At 36.1% G+C, this 16,855-nt stretch overlaps 1 long non-coding RNA gene and 1 pseudogene across 1 annotated transcript in view; both read left to right on the plus strand.

The window, feature by feature from the left end:
* The first annotated feature begins 3,013 nt into the window (after positions 1–3,013).
* Positions 3,014–16,855, plus strand: part of LOC141519980 (uncharacterized) — a 58,246-nt gene continuing 44,404 nt past the window's right edge. The window contains exon 1 of the long non-coding RNA XR_012477494.1: positions 3,014–3,092. This is a non-coding gene — a long non-coding RNA (uncharacterized LOC141519980). The remainder of the gene's footprint in view (positions 3,093–16,855) is intronic.
* LOC141520457 (small ubiquitin-related modifier 2-like) lies at positions 10,180–10,466 on the plus strand (annotated as a pseudogene).

Genomic DNA, 16,855 nt, shown 5'->3' on the forward strand with positions numbered 1-16,855 from the left:
GGTCAACCAAGATGAAGATTTGACAGGAACAGGCAGGCTTTTATAAACAATATTCTACAGCAGACCATATCTTTACAATTACATAAATAACTGAAAGGTCCAGAAAAGACAAGATTTCACAGCACATATTGTTTGTTGAATATTTTTTAAAGCACTTGCATTCAATAGAGTAAAATGCTTCCTGAAGGTCTCTCAAGGTATCTGCATTGCATATGCTGAAAAGCCTACCCTTAAAGATGTATAATTTTCTTTAGTTTTCAAGTTTTTTTCATTTTTACAATTCTGTACATTTTTATTATATTCTAAAATAATATAGAACCCTTTTATAGTTCAAAGTACTAATGCAAATGTTAAAATAAGACATGGATTTTCAGACACAGCCAACATGGGAATTAGGTTTGTGTAATTATACATATTTCCTATAAAAGTTTTGTTTTTACTTTTGTTTCCAGGATGTGATGAGAAGAATGTGGGAGGTCGAGAAAATAAAGGCATATTAACTGAAAAGGAACACTTTAAAAGCTATATTTATACACACACACACACACACACACACACACACACATATAAAATGTTAACAACTTAAAATAAAATAAAATCATGAAGATATTTTCCAGTAAAATTCTTACAATAAGATAAGATAATCATTAGACTTTTCTGATTGTTGTTATTATCTCCCAATGTCTGGGACCTTGTAGACCTCAGAAGATCTTTATTTGCTCCTGACCCAGAAAGTAAGCTCTTCAATTAATCAATAAGCATGTATTAAGTACCTACTGTGTTATAGTATTGGGGATGTAAAGACAAAAATAGAGTAAATCCATGCTGCTTCTATCTCTCTCACAGTGTCTACCACTGGATTGACTGTAGTTAAGCCCTCAATAAATTCTTGATTTTATTGATTGTGAGCAGGAGCATTGTTGTAAACTATAATCCAGTTTTCTAACAACTTTCTGATCTGCCTTTGTCTTCTCACTGCTAAAGGGCAGATGAATACAGTCCTCCCTCTATGACCAAAACCGAAGAAAATAATAGTTTGTTTGGAGAAATCATCTAGGTAATTTTCACATTCACAAGTGAAAGGGTCATGGCAACCTAAGGAAATAAGTGCATTGATGACCCAAACAACAACACTAGGCAGGATTACTCAACATCTATGCTGCTGACATTATTATTGACATTTTTTCCCATGGGGGATCTACATGGAAGCTCTACCTAGGATTCATTTTTTTTGTATGTCTAATTAAATTTTGTTTGTATGTCTAATTAAAATTTTGTTAGCACCTGTTCCTCTTTTGGTACCAGAAATTTCTCCTTTAGCTTGTATGTTCCAACTGGAGAATAAACAAAGCATATATATATATATATATATATATATATATATATATATATATACACACACACACACACACACACACACACACACACACACACACACACAGAAAGATACACACACACACATACACCTTTCAGTTCTCCTGCAATGTATTTTTATTTATTTAATTTTTTCTTTTCATCAGTTACATGTAAAAACAATCTTAACATTAGTTTTTCAAACTTTGAATTCTAAATTCCCTTCCTCCATTCCCATCCCACCCCAATTGATAAAGTAAACAATTTGTTATGTTACACATATATAGTCATTTAAAATATTTCCATATTGGTCATGTTATAAAAGAAAACAGATTAAAAAAAACCCAAAAATAAAATAAAAATATATTTCAATCTCTCTTCAGACACCATCAGTTTTTATTTATTTGTTTGTTTATTTATTTATTTTTAGGATTTTGCAAGGCAAATGGGGTTAAGTGGCTTGCCCAAGGCTACACAGCTAGGTAATTATTAAGTGTCTGAGGTCGGATTTGAACCCAGGTACTCCTAACTCCAAGGGCCAGTGCTCTATCCACTGCTCCACCTAGCCGCCCCAGACACTATCAGGTTTTTTTTTAGGTTGTTGGGTTTTTTTGGCAAGGCAAATGGGGTTAAGTTGCTTGCCCAAGGCCACATAGCTAGGCAATTATTAAGTGTCTGAGACCGGATTTGAACCCAGGTACTCCTGACTCCAAGGCTGGTGCTTTATCCACTATGCCACCTAGCTGCCCCCACCATCAGTTTTGATAGCATTTTTCATCATAAATCCTTCAGAGCTGTCTTGGATCATTATATTGCTTAGAATAGTAAAGTCATTCACAGTTGATCATCTTACAATGGTGTTGTTACATTGTACACAGTCTATTTTACTTTGCATAAGCTCATGTAAGTCCAGGTCTTTCTGAGGGCATCCTGTTCATCATATCTTACAGAACAATAGTATTCCATCACACTACCATTTTTTTTAGCTATTTCCCAATTGATGAGCAACCCTTCCATTTCCAATTCTTTGCCAGAAGAAAAGAGCTGCTATAAATATTTTTGTACGTATAGGTCCATCCTGAGAAGTATATATTTCTTGGACATAACCAAAGTATTATGTTACCCTAGTGTGTATTTCTCCTTGTCCACCCCTCTCCCAAGTCCTTGTGCGATCAAGAAAAGGTCTCCACTATAGCTTTTCAAACATTCTTATGTTTTCCTTCAAATCTAAAAACAGCAGAATAATTGCAAGTCCACGTTTTTGTTTTTACTGTTTTGTTGGTTTACCAGAATGTTTGGAATTCATACAATTCTTACACACTAAACTCATGCCTCTTAGACTATTAGGAATCTATGAGTAACTGTTGGAAGAGATTGGGGGGGGTGTAGAGAGTATTAAGACTCTTTCACTTTTGCATTTCCATACTTTAGAAGCAAGCAGAGTGCTGGTATATAATTGCCACAGAAAAAAATATTAGATTTTAATTCTCTGAAGCTATATGGCACCATGACCTGACTGAGATGGGGATTAAGGACCTCCTTTCAATGACACTCAAGTCATTTGTGATGGAAACATTGGGGCAAGTGTTGCAGATATTATGACAAAAGTGAAACTACCCTCAAGTACCTTACATTACACTGAGAAGTTGCCACATGTATATAGAGAGGAAAATATACAGTCTAGAGTCATTTCAGGCCAGAGAGAGAACTAACAACTGAGGGAATCAGGAACATCTCAGGTAAGAAATGGCACCAGAGTCTTGAAGGAAATCATGGAAGAAATAGAATTCCAGTCATGGGCAAAATGGGCAAAGTATGTAGGCAGAACAGGGAGAATAGTCAGTTTATTTTGGACTGTATAATAAGAAAGAAACAGTATGGGAAATAAGCCCAGAAAGGAAAGCTAGAGCCAAATGGGGTATAACCTTAAATGTCAAAAAGAAGAATTTGCTTTTTATCTTAAGAGGCAATAAGGAGTCACTGATGATTCTTGAGCAAAGAATGACATGGCCACATTGCTTAGGAAGGTTGGTTTTTGTTTATTTGTTGCTTTTTGCTTTTGGCAATCATGTGGAATCTAGATTCAAAAAGGAAGAGTTAGATACCAGGATATCAATCAGGAGACTCTTTCAATAGTCCAGGCTAGAGATACATGAGGGCCTGGTCTGGAATGGTAGTCAAATGACTAGAGAGAAAGAAAGATAAGATACATGTTGAGGAGATATAATCAACAACACTTTGCAATGAACTAGATATGGTGGCAGAGGAATAGGGAAGGGTTCAGGAAAAAAAAAAAAGCAAAGATTGGGAACTTATTTAGCTGACAGTGCCCCAAATAGAAATAGGGAAATTAAAAGAAGGGACACAATTAGGAGGGGAAATGAAATCAATTTTGGAAATATTAATACTGACATGCCTATGAGACACAGACATCCTTCTACTCTTAATTCTTTATATTAATGAGGACATTTGTAAAATTTAGCCAACAGTTCATTGTAAAGATCTGCCAATCATAAACTTAAAAAAAAGCTATAGTCTAGCTCAAATATCGCTACTATTTCCCTTCAATCCTTGATTTGTTTCAAGAAATTTTCATCATAACACACCTTTACTAAATAATTTAATGGTTGTGCATTGTCAATGGTAATTCCTTACCCTTTGTATTAAAGGACCTAGATCCACAATCTGGCATCAGTCTATTTTTCATTTTTTTTTCTTATTGTTCCTATAGAAAAACCCTCTGCTCCAACAAAACAATCTGTACCTAAATATGCTTAACATTTTCCCACTGCCTCATTTTTGCTTATTTTCCTTCTCTTTCTAGAATGCCTCTACTCAATCTAAATTTTTCCACATTCTTCAGTATACTGAGAAAATTCTAACTTCTTTGTGAAGTTTTCCCTGACCAACTCACCATAGTTACCTCATCTTCCTCTGGGACCTCTTAACATTTATTTCTTTATCCTGAACACTTAGCAAAGACCATCTAATGCTGTTTATTTTTTAATTTTTTTATACCTGTCTGAGCTCCCTCACTTGCCTGGGAGCTCCTTGAAGACAGGAAGATATATGTACTCTTTGCATAACTGTAGGCATGAAGCAGAAGGTGTTTAGTTAATATTTGCTGATTAATATCCCTGTCCACCCATTCTAATTTAAACATAGCAAACACTGGATAATCAGCTACTGTTTCTAATATTTCCTTGTCCTCAGTTTAGTTACTTCCTGATTCTAACAGCTAAAACTTCCTTTATATTTGAGAAAAGGCATCCATAAGATTTGGTCACGTTGTCTTTTCTTTGTCAAAAGAAACATTTTAGTCCATGGAACTGGAAGTCAAAGGGCTGTTGGGTTTGGCACATCTTTCTATTAGTTCTAAGCCTCTAGGGCTGGGTCACTCATTTAGAATTCTGGATTGGTCTCCAGGAGATATGAATGATTAGATTCTTTTTTAGCTAATTCTCTTCAAAACAATAAAAAGTGGGTTTGTTTTTTTTTCAAAAAAAAAATCAAACAAGCGAGTAGGAGGGAATGAAAAATAAACTTCTCTGTGGGGAAGGACTAGCTAGGGGAATGGTACCTAAGGTTGGGACTTTATAAACATCCTGGGACTTTTAAGTTCCAAATCTCAATCAAATTCTTGATTGTTTCACAGAGTATTGGGAACTTTCAGTTCTAGTTAGAATCAAAGAATAATAATAATAATACTAAAGGAACTTCAGAGCTCACTCATCGTCTACTGAAATTCTCCTTTGACAGAAGGTACAATTCTAATGACTTTGCCCAAGGGTTATATGCCAAGTAAAGAACAGACCAAAACTTGAACAGGCCTCTTCTGGGTTGAGTTCTAGAGCTATTCGCACTAGAACTTGCAGTTTCCAAGTATATGTTGTGAAGGTTTTAGGGTAAACCTAATGAATCTTCAATCTCTCTGCCTTGGCATGAAAACACAATCTACTTGAACTAACCTTAATGTCAAATCTTATTTTTTTCAGCCCACAACCATTCCAGTAATTTTACCTCTGCATTTTAATTTTAAAAGTATGGAGCCAAAAATGATTTTATGGTCTGGATAACTATTGGACCCTAACCTCCCAAGAATTTTGTCAGGGCTCCCCTCAAGATTCAACTCACCACCCCAGGATGGAACCTATAAACCAAAGTTTCCCATTCATAGGGAGACAGGAGTAGAAAATCAACAGCAATTTCCTTAATATCAGACTTCTCTCTTTAGAACAGTTGTGGAATCTCCAAAGTTCATTACTTTGGGGTGTCTGACTCTCCTTTCTCCTCTGTCATTTACCAGATCCTAGCTAATTCTAAGGCTGCCATATCACAAGAATTCATAGTTTCTTATCTTTTTCCCATCACTATCAACCTAGTATAAAACCTCATTTGCCACATCAGTAGACTTTTGTCAAGACTTTTTCAAAAAGTCTTCCTCTCTTCTCCTTCAAATCTAACCTCTTTACAATCTAGTTCTCAAAGAGCTCATATTATAAATGGAGGAAACAACACATTAAAAATCATGCACATAAGAAGAACCAGAAGTACATTGTACACCCTAACAGCAAGATGGAGGTGATGATCAACTTTAATGGACTTGTTCATTCCATCAATGCAATAATCAGGAACAATTTTAGAGTACCTGACTCAGAGAATACCATCTGTATCCAGACAAAGAACTATGGAGTTTAAACAGAGACCAAAGTCTATTACCTTCATTTTTTAAAAAAAATTTTAAAATTTTGTCATAAATTCAACCTGAACCTAGATACTGAACCAAAAAAATTCCTTTGTCTTACATACTACATAATTTTGCTATCTCTAATATTTTATTTTCTCCTCAAGGATGATTTCTCTCTCCACACATTCAATCTCAATCAATGGAAACAATGTAAAGATTATCAGACTGCCTTCTGAGGGGGATAGGGGGAGGGAAGGGAGGAGGAGGGAAAAATTGTAAAATTCAAAACCTCACAAAAAATGATAGGTAGAAACTACTATTGTATATAATTGGAAAACAAAATATTAATTTAAAAAATCATGCATATAAAGTGCCTTGCAAAACTTAAAATGCTATACAAATTAGTTTGTTATTATTATTATTATTATTATTATTATTATTATTATCTTTGTCATTATTAGTGGATTCTTCCATTTCCAGGTGACATCTTACTCCATAGTACAGTCTATATAGTATATACTAGAGGCGACAAATGACCCTCCTATAATTGGGAACTATTTATCAAAATAATAAAAATATAAAAATATAGTAATATAATATTAAAAAATTAAGTCAATATGCAGTCTTCAGGGATTCTTATACATGAGTTAGGGGCCCTCTGTTTCTTTTTTGAGATTGATGCCAATGCTCTATTCTCCAGTCAAACCAAACAACTCTGCATGCACAGAATCCTCTTGCTTTCAGGACATTTTAGATTATTTCCTACATCTGGAATGTGTTCCCTCTCCATTTTTACCTACTTAATGTCCACTCTTTAAAGCTCAATTGAATTGCCACCTCCTTCAGGGAACTTCTTGTGATCCCCTTTCTGGAAGATCTCCTCCTTCTGATCTTACATAGTATTTCAATTTATAAATGTTCAATGTACTTACCATGTAATTTTATGTTTCATTGTAGCACCATAATAATAGTAATGGTACCCACCTCACAGAGTTAATGTGAGTATCAGATAATATGAAATGCACTTTACAAACTTTAGTGTTTTGTAATTTTAGTCATCATAATCATTACTATCATTATCATTATTGGTATTGACAACTATCATTATTATTACTATTATTATCTTGGTCAATGTCTTATTCACCTACTAGACTGTAAGCTCCTTAAGGGCAAGAGTCATCTAAAATCTCCATTTCTTCCAACACCTAACACAGTGAGTACACATTCATCAGTGTTTGTTGTATTGATATTTTGCATTTGTAGAGATAGTCAACTGAACTCTTCTTCTTTATTTTCTTACCTCTAGGACGTGGACTTACATTGATCCTTATGCTCCTCTCTCATTTATATTATTTCTCTGAATACTACTTACAAACTATATGCCCCATATGGCTAATTGAACTCCCAGTCCCAAAATACAAAATTAGGAAGTCTTGTATTTGGAAGTCTATACCCTAACCATAACCCACTACATTGAATTTAACTGTGTATTTTAGAGCATTCCAGTATCATGCATTTTATATGCATATATATGTATGTGTGTCTTAATACTTCTTAATATCATAGCAAAGACAGTGTTCATTTATGTTCAGCTTATAGTCCACTTGGATGCCAAGTCCATCGGTCATCTTTACACTCAAAAGAATATACTTCCTAATCAGTCATTCTAAGTACATATCCAGCAGATATATCTGCCTTTTGGGGTAGAGAATGCACTGGTCTTCATATTTATCATCAAAAAGACATTTTCTTGTTCCATCCTTTTGGGTTCCATAAAAACTCAGCTGGTTTTTGTTGGTTTGCTTTTTTTGGTTTGTTTTCCAAAAATCTAGCTTGGTAGCTATAATAATTTCTCACTAAAAAAGGTATAAGGCTAGATATAGAGGTGTCCTTGTCTTGTTTTCAATTGAACTAGAATTTCTAAAGCATTATCCACTGTCCCTAAAACTTACCATATGTTTATTCACATTGTTCAAAAATGTGTTTTCTCCATGGAATTTTTGAGGTTCAATATCTAGAATCAGGTGGAATTTATGACAAAGAGTGATTTAGACCTTTTTTTCCCCATTTTCAAATGTTGGGGAAAGTTCATCATAAATATAAATCATAATTGGTTTCATTTGTCAATGGTTATACATGTTCTTATAGAGTCAAAACACATTCATAGGATACAGTATATATTTCAAGGTCTCTACCAGCAATCTGAACAAAATTTCAAGCACAGAAACATAGCTTTACACTCTGCTGCATCTAGCAACAGGATTAGTACATAAATCTATCACTAAACAGAAGATTTTAGGATATATGTGTTCTGACCATCTTACCACAATCTGGGTCCCAAAATGTAGTAGTTCTAGGCAACTGTAACTTTGTTAGAACCTGGTTGGTAACGTGATGATGTTTGTCCTTCATCCTCAAAGGAGACCATGACATCAGGGAGATGATACCATGACAAGCAAGTGAATTGGATTTGAGTAAGGGGGGCTGTGCAGAGTCACCAACTCACTTTCTCCCCTAGAACCATCTGGGTCCACTGGCCAGAAATGAATAACGACTGACTGGAGATAATGCTGGATGTGACTTGTCCAAGACCACACAGCTACTGTCAAGTGTCTGAGGTTAGATTTGAACTCAGGTCCTTTTGACCCCAGGGCCAGTGCTAGTGCTCTATCTACTATGCCATCTTACAGAGTGATTCTGAGTGTTTCAAGGTAATTAAGGTCTAAAGGATTTTATATTGAGATGGAAACTTTTTCCAAGGTATCTTTGTAAAATAGCTTTGCCCAAGTTATCTTGAGCACCTAGGTGGTGCAATGGATAAAACACCTGGCCTACTGTCAGGAATTCAAATGCAACCTCAGTCGTTTATGGTGTGACCCTGGGCAAGTCACTTAAGTCTGTTTGCCTTAGTTTCCACATATGTAAAATGTTGAAGGAAATGGTAAATCACTCCAGTATATTGCCAAGAAAATATCAAATGGGTTCAGTCAGACACACTAAAAATGATAACAACAAACATATCAATTTAATCTAAATGGACCCCAAGTTGAATATACCAGTCCCAAGTAGATTAAATGAGAGTTACACAAAAGTTGGTAGATATTTTCTGCCAGAAAATACGCACTTAATGATCTAGGAGATGCTATCTAAAAGCATCCTCTCCTTGCTCTGGAGGGAGGCATTCTCAGGCTAACCCCAATATATCAAGATGATGTCAATTCCTAAATTCCTTGCTCTCCTCTTTTAATAAAAAGCTGGCAACTAATTGCTTCTTCCTCCAAAGAAAAATATATTGTACTTACCTATTTCAACCTAGGTGACTCTGGTAAAGTCACTTAATCTCTAGATATCTCAGTTTCCTTTTGTGAAAAAGAGAGATTTGTACTGTATGACTTTTAATGTCCCTTCCAATTCGTAATCTATAATCCTGTGTTCCATGTGTATATTCCTCTTTGTATGGATGTATTTTCTGCCCATGCTCTGACACTTTAGATCTCCAGTAGTGTCACCTTAAGAAAAATTCAGGTACCAGAGTCAGAATGTGGACCCTAGTGCCTTTGAGCAACGGTCATAGCTGCAGGCTTCTAAACATAGCTTTTGATTCAGAAATACCAAGAGCTAGTCTCAGGTAGCCCAAGTGGCAGCTGTGAGACTCCTTTGCTAATGAGCACTTTTCCCCAACTATTCTGTAATCAAAATCCTTCTAGTCTTGGGGATATCCTTCCCAGGAAACCATGAAAACTTTCTCTTTTTTTTTTTTAGGTTTTTTTGGCAAGGTAATAGGGTTAAGTGACTTGTCCAAGGTCACACATCTAGGTCATTAGTAAGTGTCTGAGGTCGAATTTGAACTCAGGTTCTCCTGACTCCAGGGCGGGTGCTCTATCCACTATACCACCCAGCTGCCCTGATGAAAACTTTCTCAAGAAAAGAATCCTGTACCTCCACCACTGCCTCCTCCTTCTCTTCTTTCTTTTTTTCCATCACCACCATCAACTTCCTCATCTTCCTCCTCCTCCTCCTCCTCCTCCTCCTCCTCCTCCTCCCACTGTTGCTTCTCTCCCCCCCACACCTTCCCTTGGATGTGACCCTCCTAGTGCCTCTTTTGTGAAGCAGCATCTAAGGAGACCCCCAGACTCTCCATGGCAGACAAAAAACCGAAGGAAGGAGTCAAGGCTGAAAACAACGACCACGTGAATTTGAAGGTGGCAGGGCAAGATGGTTCGATGGTGTAATTTCAGATTAAGAGGCACACACCATTTAGTAAACTAATGAAAGCCTATTGGGAACGACAGGGTTTGTCAATGAGGCAGATCAGATTCCAATTGGATGGCAACCAATCAATGAAACAGACACCCCTGCACAGTTGGAAATGGAGGATGAAGATACAATTGATGTATTCCAGCAGCAGACAGGAGGTGGTAACTAAAAAGAGACCCTGCAACTCTACTCCAGAACTGTGCTCCCAAGGAAAACAATACATTCACAATCAGAAAACCAAGATTTGCTTCATCCACATCCTGATTACTGCAGTGTAGTTTTCACTCTTTTTTTTGCTTCCCTTCCCCCCATTTCTTTATTGTACATAATACGTGCATAGGCATAATGCCTATTTTTTTTAAAAAAAAACCAAATGACTGATGGTATGTTTTGATCAACATCAAATAGAAATAGGGAGGGGGAAAAACAAACTGGCTCTGTGAAAATATCCCTTTTCTCCATTAGTGGCATGCTCACTCAACTTTTATCTTTATATTCCAGTAAGTTATTTTACTCTCACTGTTTAACAAAAAAAAAGTCCCTGTATAGTTTGCATGACTGGATAATTTCAATGTCTTTCTTTTATCATTGTAAAATCAAGGACGATTTTATAAGTTTTTTGTACATAGCTGTGACATGTAGAGCAATTTCCATCTCTTAGTAGGGATAAAAAGAAATTGATCCTGAATAGTTTTCCCTCCCAAGTCAAACATCTTGATGTTTAAATAAAATAAACTTCTTTAAATTTAAAAACAAGTATGCTGATCTATAATCCTTCCAGTTTTCTACACAGCTTCCTTGCCACCCTAGGCCGGTTTTATGCCTTCTAACTTGTCCTTATTAATTAGAATCACTCCCCGTTTGTGGAACATTTTACCATTTATAGAGCACTCTCTTCCCAACAACTGGGGTGGCCAGTGGCCTATCATCCTTGCTGTATACATTTAAAAAGAATGAAACCAAGGCATAAGTGACTCACCAGCTAGTAGACATTCAGAACCAGGATTGAGATAGAAAATTAGTTTTTCCCTGGCTCTGTCTACTATATTATGCTGTTTTAAGGGAAGCAAGTTTCTTCCCAAAAACTTCCTAAATGATGATAATCAAGGGGATGGAGTTTTGTATGATGACAGGAGTTAAGGACATTTTTTTTACATTTTTAAATAAAATTGCATTTATATTTATAAAATTATAGTTTAAAATGTAGAGACCATCCTTAGCTCCCAGGCTGTAAAGATAAATAAATGGATGAAAAGATAAAGATAGATAGATAGATAGATAGATAGATAGATGATAGATAGATAGATAAAAGTATAAGTTTAAAAACAAAAATAGAATGAAATAAAATAGTTAGTGGGCCAAAATATAGTTTGCCAAACCCTACTCTAATCAGTTTCTGGGATCAAACAAAAACATACAAAACTTTTGGCACCTAATTGGTACTCAAGTCTTTATTGAATCAAATGGCTGCATCCCCTGGCATAAGGATTCAAATACTAGGGAGGAAGCTTAATGATAGGTTAAAGCTAAACTCCCCATTAAAAGGTATCTCAGCTATCATCTTCTAGTCCAGCCTTCTCCCTAGCCAAAGTTCTCTAACAACAAGATCCCTGAGAAGTAACTAAAAATACCCAAAATGTGTTTACATATTATCTCATTGATCACAATTTCTAGTTTCTATCATCAAAGAGAAGGAAATTATTAATTCCCTTTAGTGTCTGCATATTCAAAGTTACAGTATAATAATAGATTTAGAAGAACATTCGAAGATTTTCGCATTACACTACACACACACACATGATCAGAAAATAAGTCTATATTGTGCAATAATCCATTTTTGCATTTATTAGTCATATGTTCCCTCATGGTTATTATTTATTATATTGTTTTGTATCTGTCTGTAACAATAATAACTACCATTTATAAAGTGTTTTAACATTTGTAAAGTGATTTGCAACTATTATTTCTCTTTAACCTCAAAGCAACTCTGGGAGATAGGTGTTATTTATCTTTATTCCCCATTTTACATATGAGAAAACTGAGGCAGAAAAAGATTAGGTGACTTGCCTAAGGTCACATAGTTAGTATCTGAGGTTGGATTTGAATGTAAGTCTTCCTGACTGTATCCACTCTGTCTATTCTATTAGCTGTGCCATCTAGCTGGCAGGGAGGTAGAGATGTTTTCATTTTTTGTCTTTGTATCTACAATATCTTGTTAGGTGTTGATACATAGTAGTCATTTAATTGAAGTGAATTGAATTGAGGAGACTGACATTTTATGGATGAGGAAACTGAGACCCAGAGGAATTAAATAAATTTCTCAAGGTCACACAGGAAGAGGCATCATTCAAACCTGGATCTTGTAACTCAATTCTAATGCTCTACATAGCACATCTATAAACTGATGCTCTAAGTGATAAATTTCTTTTAAGACTGGGAACTAACAGAGCAGGAAATTTTGAGGCAGAGGAAAGGTGACTTGCCTGAGTACAAAGAAAATGTTCAAAAACATATTTGTTCATTGCAGATTTTGAAAACAGGTATTTTTGTATCATGTCCAACATTTTGTATAAGATGATTACTGGCTGGAAAAATCTTTTTTTTGCAAGGTAAATGGGGTTAAGTGGCTTGCCCAAGGCCACACAGCTAGGTAATTATTAAGTGTCTGAGACCAGATTTGAACCCAGGTACTCCTGACTCCAGGGCTGGTGTTTTATCCACTACGCCACCTAACCGCCCCCTGGCTGGAAAGATCTTGTCCCATTCTATGGCATTTAGCTAAAAAAAGGGAATGAGAAGTAAATGTCAACCAACTCAAAGTCACACCAGGAAAACCAAGATCTCACCATAGAACATTAATGGGAGGTGACTTACAAATAACATAACCCTTTTGAGAACTGTTAAAAATCAATGAGTTTTTATGCCACCCTGTCCCTTGAAAGCTACCCTACCCTGATTAGCTTCTAAACCATTTATTTTTTTAAAAAAAGCTTTCTCCTATTGGGAGTACCTATAACCCCCTTTCAAGGATTCAGAATATCTTTGGAGTCACCATTGATATGATATCCCTCATATACATCTAATCACTGGAATACAAAATTGATGTGTTTATATTCTTGGATTATGTTTCTGCTCTAAAATGTAAGATTATGTAGTCAACACCCACCCTCACGTAGCCAGGAATCACTTTCCCCAGACCTCAGGGCATCCCTGATGGGTGACCATACTAGTGATTCTAATTTACCACATCTATGGCATCTTTGTATGTTTTTTTCTTATACCAAAGGGATCTCTGGACTGAAAAGGGGAATGATAGCCATTTTCTCAATGCCCAGATCTTGTTCAGGACCAGTTAAGGGACTTTAACTACCCTTGTTTCCTTTGCATGTAATTCTCTTAATTGTAGTCCATGGCTTGCTACATTCTTTGCCAATACTTCCTTGCCCCAAAGTTCAATATTTCAGACTCTTATAAGGGAATTACAGAAATTTGGGGAATTAAAACAAGAATTAAGGGTTTTCCTCCTCTAAACTCTCCCTAAAATATCTAGCCTATGCTTTTTTGCATAGACTTTTGAATACCATTCTGTTCTTATCATTCATTTTTTTGGAGTCTTACAATCCTTAACAATGACTGAATGTGAGAATTTCCAAACATCAAGGTCTCTCGAAACCCAATAGCCCTCATTTGCCCCTACCTAACATTGGATATGTGCCAAAAGCACAGATTATCCCATTGTCTTACAAATGAAAACCTGGACTGGACAGGCTAGATAAAACCAGCTGGGTTAGCAAAGTCATCATACAAAGAAAAGCTTGGCAAGTGTTCAGCCTTGGAAACTTCTAAATTAAGTCAATGTTAAGATTTATTATTGGAGGAGGAAAAAATCCTCACCAGGAAGAGGAGATAGTTGAGAGTTATAAATACATTCCTTAATCCAATGTATTCCTTCTACCAGGATTCAATAGACCAAGATAGCTCAGACACACAATCAGTTTTCTGATGGTTTAAAGTCTAACTTTGGCTCAGGAGTCATTACAACTAGGAGATACCAGTTAAAATGCTACTCTTTCTTGGGGTGGCTAGGTGGTGCAGTGGGTAGAGCACTGGCCCTGGAGTCAGGAGTACCTGAGTTCAAATCTGGCCTCAAACACTTAATAATTACCTAGCTGTGTGGTCTTGGGCAAGACACTTAACCCCATTGTCCTTGCCAAAAAACCTTAAAAAATGCTATTGTTCTTGTCCATCTCAGTTAAAACAGTTGGCAGGTTTCTTCTCAATGAATTTGTATATTCTGATCACTTTCTAATTTTATCTTCCTAGTTAATAATTCTGGACTTGTACCTTCTAACTCCTGTATTTTTCATAAACCTTGAGGGATATATCTATCATTTACCAAATACAGGGGTTTGTCCAAATGTCAGAGGAAAGACTCCTTTCTTTGCTTCTTGTGGCTTTCCTCAAGAACCAAAAGTTACAGAAGAAATTTTACCCCAGAACCAGAAAACTCTGTACTTTTAGTATAGGCTTTTCTAAGATATAAAATTTCTCTTTCTTATCTATATAAATGCTTCAAATGCTTTCTCTCAAAACACATGCTGAGCTTTTTTGAAATCTCCATCAGACCTTGATTCTTAGCTTTCTCATCCATCCCTTTCCGAGAGTAATGGCATCCTTGATCAGGATTGAAGTCATGCAGAGATCTGAAAGACTTCTTGTACCAATTAAATTTGTGACATGTCTCCCTACTTTTACTCACTACCCATCATAATGGGTTTTAATGCTTTTCCTCCAGACCAGATTTAATACATAGATTCTTTCAGAATCTGAAAAAAAACAAAAGTGACCAAGATAAACAGAGAGCTCCCATGCTTGGGAGCTTTGGCTTACTGGGTTGCACCTTGGCCATTTTCCAAGAAATGTTCCTTATTTTCCAACTCAGAAATTAGCTTCACCTGAGAATTAGAAAAGCATGATAATCTTGTACTGCTGTGTTAAAGGAAAAGACTTTCTGTCATGGCACCAACATTTTTCATCTCAGAGGAAGTCAGTCAATAAATATTTATTAAGCACCTATTATGTATAAAACACTGAGGTAAGTGAAAGGAAATCTTAAAGACCAGTTAAGTCTAACCATCAGTGAATGTGTGAATGAAACTAATAATGCCTATTTTAGCTAGGTGGCACAGGTGACACAGTACCAGGTCTGGAATCAAGAAGACTCCTTTTCCTGAGTTCAAGTCTGGTCTCAGAACCCTAATAGCTGTGTGACCCTGAGCATTTCACTTAACCTTGTTTGCATGACTTTCCTCATCTGTAAAATGAACTGGATAAAGAAAATGGCAAATCACTCCAGTAACTTTGCAAAAAAAACCCAAAGATGTGGACTGAGACATGGATGTCAGTCATATCCACAACAATAACAGTAATCATCATCATCATAATTAAATTTTATATTGTGCCTACTAAATGTTAATCACTTTACAATTATTATCTCATTTGATCTTTGCAACAACCTTGAGAAGTAGGGTACTATTCTTATCCTGATTTTTACAGATGAAGAAACTGAGGCAAATAACTGTTAAGTGACTTGCTTAGGGTCATACAGTTAATAATAAATTTTATGACTGAATTTAAACTCAGATCCTCTTGATTCCAAACTTAACATTTTATCCATTTTATCACAGCCTGGCTTAGAGGGTAGTGAGGATCAAATTTGAAACAATAAGACTCAGTGTCTTTGGGGTGGGAGCTCTTGTTTGGTTCATTAGCTCCTGCTTTTTAGGTTCTTAAAAAATACTTCTGCTTCTAATCAGTCTGACCCAAAGTTTGGGAAGGAGGTCTCCCTCCAAAGAACAGTTATCTTCTATTGCTTTTCCCAATAGCTCAGACCCATTATGACTCTGATAAGAGAAATTCCTTCTCTAAAAGTCGACCTGGTTCCCAATTCAAAGATGTACACTTTAAATGCACATTTTTTCAACATCCTTAAATTCTGAGATCCAACCCTGATAGCAGTCCAACTTTTGTACAAGTCAGCAATTTCACTAGCAACTCATTTATTTTTCATGCCTACAATTTTGTAATTTTCCTCAGCACCATGCCCACCTCCTCTAGTCCCTTCAGAGGAAAAAGTTTACATTAAGACAGAGAAATAGTTGGGAACAACAGTGCAGGCAGCCTGGGCAGCCCAGATAGTCCAGAATGGGGAAATATGTTGGGGGAGGACATTGCACTAATTTGTTCTACTTCTCAATGTGTCTCAATTTTGTCCTCTTCCACACCACGACCAGTGTTGAATCCCTCCAGCATCTGAGCCTCCTAAATTTATCAGAGACATTCTCATCCTCTCACTAGTCAAGCTCAAATATTCCTAGTCAACGCTGCCCCAGCCATTCTCTTCATAAAATTTGTTCTTAGATAGTTCTTTGAGTTTTAACCATCTCTTCATGACTTCATTTGGGATTTTCTTGGTAAAGAAGCTGGAATAGTTTGCCATGTCCTCCTCCAGATCATTTTATAGATGAAGAAAATGAGAAAAACAAGGTTAAGTGACTT

The sequence above is a fragment of the Macrotis lagotis genome, chromosome 4, assembly GCF_037893015.1.
Source record: "Macrotis lagotis isolate mMagLag1 chromosome 4, bilby.v1.9.chrom.fasta, whole genome shotgun sequence".
Lineage (NCBI taxonomy): Eukaryota > Metazoa > Chordata > Mammalia > Peramelemorphia > Peramelidae > Macrotis > Macrotis lagotis.